Genomic DNA, 12,809 nt, shown 5'->3' with positions numbered 1-12,809 from the left:
GCAGTGGTGTCATGGCGCCCGCAGCACCGTACCGCTGGTGGTGGTGTGTTAGGTCGGTCTCCATACTACGTCAGGCGCAGTGGAACAGCAGTGTCTAGTGGCTGCACCAGACGGAGGTAGTGTAAAATTGGAGACCTCTCAGATTTTCAAAGAGGGCAAATTTTTGGTGCACGGTTATGTGGAGTGAGTGTGACGGCAGTGGCTACTATGTTAGGTGTGTCGCGTGGGACAGTGTCGAATGTGTTGACGGCCTACACAACACACGGGAAAACCACATCGGGGAAGCGGAACAGTGGGCGGAAGAAAATCATGAGTGACAGGTCACGCCGGGTATTAAAGCGCATTGCCACGCAGAACCGTCGTGCCACTGCGGAGCAAGTGACGGAGGAACTCAATCAACACCTCCCTCACTCTGTTTCGACAATCACAGTCAGCCGCGAATTACATGACATGAACTTACGGGGTCGTGTGGCACGGGCCAACCCCTCAGGGACCATAACGCTTTAGCACGCCGCAAGTGGTGCCGCGACCATGCAACTCGGACCGCTGAGGACTGGAGACGAGTGATATGGTCGGATGAGTCATCCATCACCCTATTCCCAACCACGGGCCGTGTTTATGTGTGGAGAACGCCCAAAGAAGCTTATGATCTGCAGTGTCTCCGCCCAACTGTGCAACATGGCGGCGGCTCGGTGATGCTGTGGGCCGCCATATCATGGTTTTCATTGGGTCCTGTGGTCACACTTAGCGGACGAATCACTGCCAATGATTATGTCGCAATTTTAGGAGACCACTTGTATCCTATGGTCCGGATGTTGTTCCCGGAGAATGACGCCATCTTCCACGATGATAATGCACCCATTCACACAGCTGGTGTTGTTGCAGCGTGGTTTGAGGAACATCGGGATGAAGTTCAACACCTCCCCTGGCCCGCCCAATCCCCAGATCTCAACATAATTGAACATCTGTGGTCCGTCTTGGAAACACGACTCCGGCGACGATTTCCACCTCCATCCTCTCTCACAGAACTGGCCGATGCCCTGCACGAGGAATGGTGTAAAATTCCACTTGCTACCATTCACGACCTCTATGCCTCCATCCCACGTCGCATCAAGGCTGTTCTGAAGGCGAAAGGTGGCCCGACACCATATTAATCTGGTAAGTTTCAATTTCGTTCAGGTGTTTCCATTTTTCTGATCACCATCTGTATCTATCACTATATGAATCAGATCAAATTACATGAAAATGTTTAAATAGATTAGAAATCTGATTGCTCTTAAGTTAAAAATAGTAAGAAAAGTCTTTAGCTTGACTGTGTGCCATCGTGGTTTTAAGAGTTACATAGTCACAGGATACTGTTAGCATGTGGTTTGTCTTTACTGTTTGTTGGGAGGTCAATGTTATAATTTTGAGAGTTACTTCTTTATTTTTGTCTTATTCATAACATACATGAGTTTAAATAGTTTTTTTTGGACACTTAAATATTGATACTTTAATTGTATTTTTGGATGAATATCGATGAAAATGAAAGTAGGGTTATAGCAGTGTTGCTAATTTTTGCATTGCTCTACAAAGAATTAGTTCGTTTCAATCCTTTCTTCATCTAATTTTGGCGATTTCATTTCAGAAATATAGTTGAATCATCGCTGTCACACTATTCAGATGACTGTTTAGAATTTTAGCAAGATACCACCTAACGAACTTTACTCCAATATTCTTCATAACACAAGCTTATAACAAACAAGATTCAATGTCCGGATGCAATACCGCATTGACTTAAATAGTGTAGTCGACACGCGGATTAAATTCTGCTAAGCCACGGTAAGACTATTTGTTTCCAGGGTTTAGAATGACCATATGGTTGTATGCCTTATCTTACATCTTTATTTCATAATTTATCATGCCTCCTTTCAGAAGCAAAATCCTATACCGGTTTACTAATTTTGTTCATTCGAATTTCCAAGATGAAACAACCATGATTAAGAAAAAAATATCAATCGAAATAACTTTCAATGTTATCTTCAAGTTTTTAATTTTTTAAAAAATACTTTCGGTCGACTAGTAAAAGAGAGGAGCGACTAATAAGCTCTTGTCTGTTTCTAAGCCTACGGTACCACAGATGAGTGCATGGAAATTAGAGGAGATATGACAAAGGAGTCAATCAAGGCGTTTGTTTCAGGTACCATTCCGGCAGGGGCGGACCAAGGGCCGGGCAACCCTGGCGCCACAGTCAGGAGGGCACCAAAAATAGCCTCAAAAAGTAAATGTTATAACGTGTTTTGTACTGACTTTTTTGGTTTATATTCTTGTAAAGTAGCGTCAATTACATTATTTCTCCGTTTCACCATGGAAGAAGAGAGTTTCATAGTACTAGGGCGGCTGTATGACAAATGAAGACATACCATGTAGAAAAAAAAGTAATACAGATTGTTACATAGTCGGATATATGAAAGAATGACTTTGATTTGATTTTTAGTTTAACGTCCCATTCAGCAGCGAGGCTATATGAGACGTGGACCTACTAATTAACGTGGAATCTGAACCACATGAACTCCCGCCGGGAATCGTACGCTAACCGCTTAACCACACGAACGAGCTTAAGTAAAATCGCTCAAACCGTCGCCAGACGACTTCAAAGGAAGTGGAACACCATTGAAGAAAACCACATGTTTCTTTGTTACATGGGAGGGATAATTTAACAAGTCCTTCCAGTTGTGGGTTGCCTGCTGGAAAAGAAAGCAATGTTGCAATTTTCACCCTCTTGCTTACTGATTCTTCAGTAGTCTTCGCAGAAAGACAGATATATCTAGTTTTTCGTTACATTTGTTGACGTTGCACCCTCCTCCTTCCGTCTCCCTTAGCTTGTAGGGCATAGTTATGGGACGTTAAACTGAAATATTTCATTTAATTTCAATTCAATTTGGATATGTTGTAATGAAAAGAAGAAAGAAATCAATCATTACTTTCATGATATGTGCTTATTTTACTCTTAAATATAGCATATTGTTAATATTGTGTAACTTCCATAACGATAAAGCTTATACGAACCAAGCATGTTAAGTGGTTCGCCCCTTTCCTCCTCCCACGTAGGCATCAGTGCCGCAATAGCCCGATGAGAAAAAAAATATAATCTTTCTTTGCCACCCCCAGAAATCCGTCCTTGACCGCCCCTGTCCATACTATTATATTGAATTCCTTTAACGATTGTTATTATTATTATTATTATTATTATTATTATTATTAATAATAATAATAATAATAATAATACATAATGTATCCATCGATAATATAAGCTTAGCGATGGCAATAACTTATCACTTCGAATACCAAACACGTGCGTTTATGGCTTATTTGGAGTGTTATTTATGAGGGCGGTTAGGGTACATTTTCTGCTTGAGTATAAAGGAAGCCGGTTGGGGACCAATAGAACGTCTCGACTATAGAATGAATCCTGATGTTATTGATATAACCAAACAATTTACAATGTTGCAGTAATCATGTCACCATTAGTAATATTCAATAAATGCTGTTCGTATGATTTTGTTTATGCATATACATACATAAATAATAATAATAATAATAATAATAATAATAATAATAATAATAATAATAATAATAATAATAATAATAATAATAATAATAATAATAATAATAATAATAATAATAAACGCAACGTAATTTATACCATATGTCGACGGCTTAGTGTCAAAGGAACTTTTTTTTATATTATAAGAGATACGAACATTTCTGTCATATCAGAGATCGAATGTTTCTTTCCGTGAAATGATTATAAGTCAAACTTCCTCGTAAAAATGGTTGATAAAATAAAAGGCATTTTGGATGATGAAAAACTAAAATCAAGTACGAAAAAAAATCTTTTCCCGATTCTCAAACACTAACCTTTTGTAGATACGTTCCTATGACACTAAGCCGTCGATGTATATTTTTAAGTGCTAAATATACCTATGCCTACATCATGTATTTCAGTATGGTATTAACTTTTCTTTTGAAAAATGGATTTGAAATATTAAAATCACTGTAATAAAATATAAAATATAGGCTAGGACTAGCGGGTGCCAAAAAGTCACTTTGCCCGGGTGAAAATGTGGCCTTGGTCCGCCCGTGCATTCCGGTATTTACATGATACGGCTAATAAATATATCACGCAAGATCCCAGTCAAGATGGCCAGCCTGAATTCATTCGCAGGATTTCTCGAATAAGGAGCCAACGCTTTCTCACATTTTATTATTGCAAGAGCGAGAAAATTTCGGTTTCATGCCACTTTCATGCTAAAATTCGAAATTTATTGGCGATATAACTGAATATTTAAGTACAAAAATATAACGGCACTCGTAATTCTCCATTTTGACCAATTTGTGTGATGGTAAATCAAATCGATACAACCTAAGCTATCCAATTTAAACTAATCTAACGTCTTATAAGCTGGTGAGGGTTAACGGAATTATGCCTGATATGCAAATAGAACGAATGGAATAATGTTTATCACAATATAAAACTGTTATGTCCTATTTTTGATAGCTTATGCACCTGCAATAAAAGCATTTAAACGTCAGATGCGCACATTAACAATATTGATAATAAACGATCATTTGTAATTAACATTTATTCGTTCAATTGAATATAACTTTAAGTTTGTTTCATAAATGTAAGAACTCCTAAAATACATTAACAAAAGAAATTACCAGGCACAATTAGATTCTGTAAAAGCTTCTCTTGCACTTGGTTTACCCGCCACAACCACAGATTACACACCAAGATGGTATACACATTGTGAAAACTTCCACTTTAATCTTTAATGGCTTCCTAGCGGTCATTTTAGCCAAATAGTTATCGTTGTCCAACGAAAGTAGAAAATTTTGGTGCAGAATTTTCTTCTTAAAAATGTTAAAATGTTCTGAATGCTTACATTAAAAACAGAAAAGAAAATTAGCTAAAATCAACTAAAAATATTGCGCCTCATTCCATACGGGACTTGGCCAAATTTGCGAATCGCAGGGCAACGCAAGAAATACAAGCAATTATGCAAAAAACTGGCTTTTACAGGGAGATGAGTTTCTTCATGGAGGCTTTTAAACTCTGTTAGTCACGGATGCCCCGAGACAGAGAACGAATTTCTGAGTGTAACATATTCCTTATAACTTCCCATTTCATTACAAAGTGATGAAAATAAGCTGTTAAGAGGATGGCCCTAATAAAGCCTTGGTAATGTACATTATAGATATTCTAGGTGTGAGCAATAAAATAAAATAAACTTTAATGAAAATAAAATTTCCGCATACCACAAATTGGAAAATACTGTAATAGTTAATTATTTTAGACGTTTCATCATTTACTTTCGATTTGAAAAATATACAAATAATATTCATAGTAATATGGTTTCTGAGAATATATAATATCAATACCTAATTATTATTATTTACTTTGGATTTTGTCAGGAGTGGGTCTGTAATGAAGTCATAAAATACAGTGCCCTCCCAATGAATACGAATAATAATAATAAACAGAGCCGGATATAGAATCCTGCGAACTACGCGTTCGTAGGAGGCGCCAGGTGAAGAGGTCGCCAAACTTGACAATTTTGTGTTTTTAATGTAAATATTTATTAGGGAAAATGGTATGATGGAAATTTTTCCAAATAGCTTTAAATAAATATTGTACAGACTGATACAGATAAAATACATCAAACAGACAATAAAGTCGAATTTTTTCGTGTTTTGCTGTAAACCACTGCTTTACAACTGAAATGGACTCGTACATCAATTAGCGCCAATGCCACACTGACAAGTGATGTTAGTTTGTGGAAAATCTCCCACAGCGCAGGGAGATTTAGGAAAGATTTTTTAAAGAGGGGAAAATGGGAGATTTTACGAATACAAGATAAAATGTAGGGAAATGTAGCTTTTCAATAGATGTAATATTAAACACTATGTAAGTACGACCAAAGACACCAGCATTCTTTCCACAGGCCCACTATAGGCACAAAATACAAATATAACCTCTATCGGCCCAAAAATCATCTACAACTCGAATTCCAGTGAATCCTTTTGTAACATTTTACTTTGAGCTTGAATACACAAAAATATTTATTTTTTCAAAATATTTGTATTAGTGGCCTTCTGACGTCATGTAGCGTAGGTGCTACAGTGGGTCGGAATGCTCATATTTCTAAGTGTTTACGCATTTTACTAAATAATAGTATCGTAAGCGTTCTACACCTTTCATATTGTAATATTTAAATAGGTCTACATCCATTTGCAGTGATAGCTGGTATACAATGAACATTATTTTCTGCGTTTGCATTAAACTTTACCCATTTAATGTTTACATTAGGGCCTAAACATTTAGATCGAGATCCGTCTTTCATGTAGTCTGCAATGTGTAAACATGACCGTTTTTGGAAGTTCTTCTGGTGGCAATGGTGTAACCGTGCGTCTTATCTTCCCTCTCAATGTAGTGGCAGATGAGTTTTGCTCTCTTTCAGAATTTGAATCAGATCAGAGGTGTCATTTAGGGAGGGCAGGAGGGGGCAATTGCCCCCCCCAAGAGTTTGAGAAATATATAAACTTTAATCAATTGTCTTAATATACTAGTACAAAACCGGAAAGTCTTATGTCTGTGGTGCTTTTGCCCCCCCTCAAGCGAAGTCTGAAATGACGCTCCTGAATCAGATTCTTCAATTTGTAGGTATAGGGCTCTTCTCATTGGATATATCAACTCTACAGCAATTACAGCAGCAATTCTGAATTCAAAGTAACCAAGAGTATCTTTCTTTAGCAATCAGTTGGGAACTGCGATACTCAAGCCATGCCGCAGCAAGTGAGAAGTCAAAACAGTTGTGGATAACTCTAACTGTCCACTTATTAATAATTGCTAGCATAGCATTAGGGATGCGCACGAGACGAGTCGAGACAGGATTTTCTTGACAAAATTCGAGTCGAGACAGGATTCTCTTCCAATAGAGAAATATACATTTTTCGCGTCGAGACATCATTTTTACGGCACATTTTCGAGTCGAGACAGCCACAAATCTTGTCTCGTGCGCATCCCTACATAGCATACTTTGAAATAACCTTGTTCAAGAGATCAATCCCACCCATGTGGTTGTTGTAATGCTTTATCGTCTTCCCGGCCATTTGTCTTCTTCACCCTCCGAATAGCTTTCATTCTCATTTTGGCTCGGGATGTAATTTTCATCAGCATCACTGATTTCAGATAGTTAAAGATCAGATATATTCTCGTCAATAATATCCAAAAGATCTGGTATGCACAACTTTGAACAAAGAAAAATTAATGCTGCTTAATTTATCTGCGACTGCCGCTAGCGCTTGCTACACCCTGTATTAATATTAGGAAAAACTAATAACTCTTTCTATTTGCTTCCAAATTTTACTAAATGAAGGCTAAATCTTTAACTTCACAATAGCTAGACAAATTAACATATTTATACATACGAGTTCAGGGGAGTGGCGTGAGTGAAAGATGCTTATCAACACCACTTTATTATGTAAAATTGTCGCTAGAACCCAATGTAGCAGCTGCGCTACATACAAAAGAGTAATAAGGCGCAAAGTCTATTTCTGTCAAATTACACCAACAATCAATTTCTACATATTCTCCGTTTTATGTTTTCTTTACTTCATAGTAAAAAAAGGCGAGTTTTGCAGAAAAATAATTAATTTACCTTCTTTTTCTTCCCGAACCGAAGTCGTGCTTCCGATGTCATCATTACTCTACAACTGCACAGTTTCTTGAAGAAAAAATGACTGGCGTGTTGCGCTGTGTGTAGCAAAGGCACTACAAGTAGTCATTCGCACAACCGAAGCTTAGGTCTTTCATAAAATAAAATAAAATAAAATAAAATAAAATCCAGATGTAGCATATATGCTACAAATGGTCGATAGAGGATAACAGACTCTTCATTCCTCTTCCTACAACTCTCAAGTGGCCTTGCTAGATAATATAATTGCCAAATATGCCTTTGAAATGGCAATGTATCAAACAAAATGAAGTCTACTGCACGTGTTGTTTATGGATTAGGTGGCAGTATTACAGTAGAAAGAATGTCTTTAAGGTTTCTCCATCTTGTCATAAACAGTGTCCCCGCATACTGCTTCTAAGTGTTGAGAAAGATCAGCGTAAAGGAAATGTACACTTATGTCCAAAGTGATTGTCGCATATCTGTAACTGTCTTCTTGTAAAAATAGAATTTGATAATGATTTTGCAGGGTACTTTTAAAACTGATACTATGTGTATAATCGGGAAATGCATATTTGTGGTGAATTTCATAGGAAAAGAATTATAAATACGAAAATTAGAATGAGTAAAACAAAATGTTGCTAAATTGACAAAAAAGTTTTATTTTCGTTTTATTGTTCCTATTTACTGCTCTTTTGACATGAAATTTTCCACATAGATTTGTTTGCCGATTATACACATACTAACATTATGAGAGATACCGGACGAATTCGTTATCAAATTATATTCCTACAACATATTTATAGACATGCGACAATAAATTTGGACATAAGTGTACATTATCGAAGTTTAAGCGACTAGGCTTTCGTTGTGCATTGGTCCAGGGAAGGGGTCGAATACTAAGAAAAGACCGGCGGTACAAGTGGAATTTTTGATCATTTCTGAGGAAAATTTTAACTTAAGTTCCTAATATCACTAGCTCACAATCGCTCCCTAATGCTTAATGCTCACTTTGTTAATGTCTATTGATCCACTTTTCACTCGTCAACATTTTCGTTTTTATGCTGAGTCGTTTTGTTATTGTTTTTTATATATGTATAATGATGTATGTATTTCACTTTCCGATAGTACTTTGTTTTTCATGTAATAATGGATGACGATAAAAAAAAAAAAAAAAGAGTGGACCATTCTATCAAAAAGAAAACTACGAAACTTAAAAGAAGATGAGAGGTAAACGAAGGTTCTAAGAAAGTGTCTTTCGACTTTTGAACAAAATTTCAAAAGTGATAATCACACAAGTGTTGAGGTGGGGGAATTGTCAATACCAGTTATTATTAACGAAGTAACAAGTCGACAAAGTTTTGAAACTAAGTTTATTTTACTTGATTGTAGTATTTAATTGTTATATTAAAATGAAATGGGTACGGCCTCTTCGGTTACAGATCTGAGTTATATTTAATGTATTTCAAAATTTGTTTGAATACCATTAGTGTATCCGTATATAAAACTCGATAGGGTAACTGTGATCAAAATCGAAAAGTAATTAGGACTCACAGCAGCGTATATATATATATATATATATATATGCTCGTTGTGTAACAGTGTAACTGTAATATTATAACTGTAACAATCATTATCAACCCATTCTCTCGTATTAAATTCAAATGAAGCGATATCTGTAAATATTTAATAATAGTCCTAATGCAAAGTAGAATTTTGATTATTAGTTATTTGTGTTTAGGGACTCCGGCGGAGGTGGTCCGAGAGTCTGGATCCTTCAGAACTGTTAATTGTAAAGAAAATTGACACAATTTCATATAGGCTACTCCGAAAAATCCTCGTACCCAAAAAAGAAATCCTGGGTGCGCCACTGCTTGTGTTTACATTGTGTTGCTCATTGCTTGATTTCGAATATTTATGTCGGAAAGAGACATGAAAGAACTGAATTGTCAGTGAGGCAGGTTAAGAACACTTTCCGGTGAGGATCTGATTTTCAAGTTCAGTCACTGAACCGAAGACAAATAAAATATCGATTAAGGCACATTCTTTTGTCATTTTCTATGTATTAAAAAGTTCAGCTAAAATTAATAAAGAATTATTTGAGATTAACTATATCTCATGAACGATTAAATGGACTAGCATTGATGGCCATTAAAAATTAAAATGGCCAATATGAATGAAATGGATACTGGCAGAAATTACAGCATTTCTGAACAAGAAATTCAAACTACTGAGAAGACCTTTTCTAAAATTAGTGATAAGAGATCTTCGGCTCAATATTTCAAATTGCTTACAATCAACCAAACATGTAAATGTTATTTGTGTCTATTGTTCAGTGCCTTTTATTAAATCAAATAGCACTATATAGGCACATATTATTTTAAAATCACATTATAAAATACATTTAAGGAAGAGTTTCTATTTGTTTTTTCATCAGAATCATCAACCATTATAGAGGAACATACTTAGGCATGCAAGTCGTATTACTAGAAAATTAAATAATATGAGACTTGAATTATGTTTTTTTTCCTTCAAAATATCAAAAAAAAAAAAAAAAAAACACGCTCCTAATTTCTTTTTATATGATAAACAGGAATTTTGAAAATTTGAGGTTGATGTTATGTGGGCCTTTTTCAGAAATAACTGAAAAATTTTAACATTTTTTGCTTCTTTTTTCTCTTTGATGCTGAAATTCATATGCTTACTGACACTGACACTCAATCCAGCATTTCAGGGCCCTTCAACACTGTTGTAAAATTCTGTGACTAAATTAAAGGTGTTTGCAGGAATACTATATCCAATTTTAGAACCAGGTTTGGCTAAAATGCAATGCTCCTTTCTGATCTTCTGGGCTTTACGAACGAGATGCTCGGTTGTTTGAATTATTTCAACAATTTTCATTCTCGTCCATGATTTTGGAACTAATGACAGAATCCTTTCAGCAATGGTACTTGGTTTTAGATTTCTGGCACAATTCATTTATTCAGTCACCTCAGGCTTGACAATTTTCAACACGGAAAATTGAAAACAGTCATTGAAAATTTGGGGGTTTTGTGCAAAAAGTGCCTAAATCCGCCCTCAACTTACATTCTGTCATTATTTGTTTTTCTTGACCATACAAAAAAAAAAAAAAAAAAAATCACCCTCCTAATTTTCTTTATATGTTAAAGAGGAACACCAGAGCTACTTATTTTGAAAATTTGAGGTTGGTGTTAGGTAGGCCTTTTTCAGAAATAGTTGCCAAATTTTGACATTTTATCTTTTTTTTTCTCTTTGATGATGAAATTCATATGCTTAACCCAACTTGGGCAGTTCATTACTACAATGTTTTAAATGCTACAAATTCTAAGATTGTTTTAGTGAAAACCATTTTCAAATAGCTTCAAATCTCCAGATCTAGCGGTTTCAGTACTTTAAGTCGAAGGCGGACTTAGATGCTTTTTGCACAAAACCCCTAAACTTTGAATGGCTCCTACAGCAGTTTCCTTTGAGGTAGAGCTGTAAAATTTGACAGGTGTGTTATGTTCGAGTACCACAACACACGTACACAATCTGAAGAAAATTTAGATCATATGAGCCACATTTTAGTTTTAAATTTGGTGATTTCATATGGAATGACCGAGAATTGTTTTCCCACAATCGATTAAACGTCCCAAACATAGGTTACATCTCCTTCGCTAACCCTCTATTGAAATCGGAAGTAGTAGAAATAAACCATTTCCGGTTTCAACGTTTATCGTCATAGAACGACAAGATAATAGATAGCGACAAGTGTTCTTTTGGAATCGATTCAGCGTCCCAAACAGAGATTACATCTCCTCCGTTAACGTTCTATTGAAACCTGCAGTAGAAATCAATCATTTGCGGTTTCAACTTTTATCGCCATAGAACAAAAACGATACGAGTTCTTTTGCAGTAGATTCACCGCTTGAAGAGAATATATATCATCACTACCCGCAACACGCTACGAAAACCTGAAGTGGTCGTAAATTACTATTACTTCCGGTCAACGGCGGCGCCGGTTTTCCAAAATGTATGTGGGTGCGTATCAATGGCGGGTCGTGTTATATGTTTTCAAGGGAGTTTCAATATTTTTCCGATTGATTTCCTTTTAGTTAAAATATTTTATGAACACTGTCATACGTAAAGGGCTGTGCTGTGACGCAAGCTGAAAATATGCGATTCTACTCACAATATAATTACATTTTTTATTGTAGGAACTGTCTTTGACTAGGCCAGAGACAGGCAAGGAAGGGGGAGTGCGTTGCTTGGTTGCCTTCGCAGAAACACATTTGAAACAAACAGTTATGTTTTAGAGGTTAGAAATTTTAATTTCCACCTCAATGTTTTAATTGCTTATTATTTTTTGATAGTGGCAAATGAGAAATATTTATCTTATTTTGTTTCTGTCAAACTACAGATCTTGTGGGTGCACCGCACCAACAAGATTATTTGTGCGGGTGCTGGAGCCCCGGAGCACCTATGTAGTCAGCGCGCATGCTTCCGGTTTCAGTAATCATTTTCATAGAGGAAAAATGGTAAGAGAGATCGAGGATTGGCTTTTTGATCGAGCAACATGTTCTACTTTTGATCTTATTCCTTTATTGCAGCCAGTAGTTATCAATATACCACTTCAAGTCTGAGTATTGAATTCACGTAGTTTAGAAGTGTACCGTAGTTTCACACTGTGAAACGGAACTTACCTGTTTATGGTTTCAAATTAAGGGGAAAACTTATGGTTTTAATTCTTGTATACAAAAATTAGTCCCCCCTCCCCCCTAGTTTGAAGCAATACGAGTTTAATTTTTATGTAACTTCCTTCAAGGGCTGCCGCCATTGTGTGTGATTACAGTCTCTAATGATCTATTTGATCAACAAGTTATCATTTATTTTCACTGGACATTTCTGGAAATGATCTGTCGTAGTATTTACCTGACACACTCCATATATTCGGTATACTATTCTTTTCTACAACAAGTATAGGAAACTAAATATATAGTTACCTATTACACACTTACTTAATTTCCGTTCGCACGTGATCGCACATACTTAGAGATTAGATTATTCGTCAAGCATATTTCTTGATGCAAT

General features: G+C 36.1%; 1 protein-coding gene across 1 annotated transcript in view; it reads right to left on the bottom strand.

The window, feature by feature from the left end:
* Window positions 1-4,803, bottom strand: part of LOC145690260 (band 7 protein AGAP004871-like) — a 95,282-nt gene extending 90,479 nt beyond the window's left edge. Inside the window, exon 1 of the mRNA XM_081764987.1 lies at window positions 4,705-4,803. The gene's annotated coding sequence lies outside the window, so the exon portion shown is untranslated. The remainder of the gene's footprint in view (window positions 1-4,704) is intronic.
* Window positions 4,804-12,809: the final 8,006 nt, after the last annotated feature.

This window comes from Thermobia domestica, chromosome 7 (genome assembly GCF_964235325.1).
Source record: "Thermobia domestica chromosome 7, izTheDome1.hap1.1, whole genome shotgun sequence".
NCBI lineage: Eukaryota > Metazoa > Arthropoda > Insecta > Zygentoma > Lepismatidae > Thermobia > Thermobia domestica.
The sequence above is the reverse complement of the archived record's forward strand: the minus strand, read 5'-3'. Positions and strand labels throughout refer to the sequence as shown.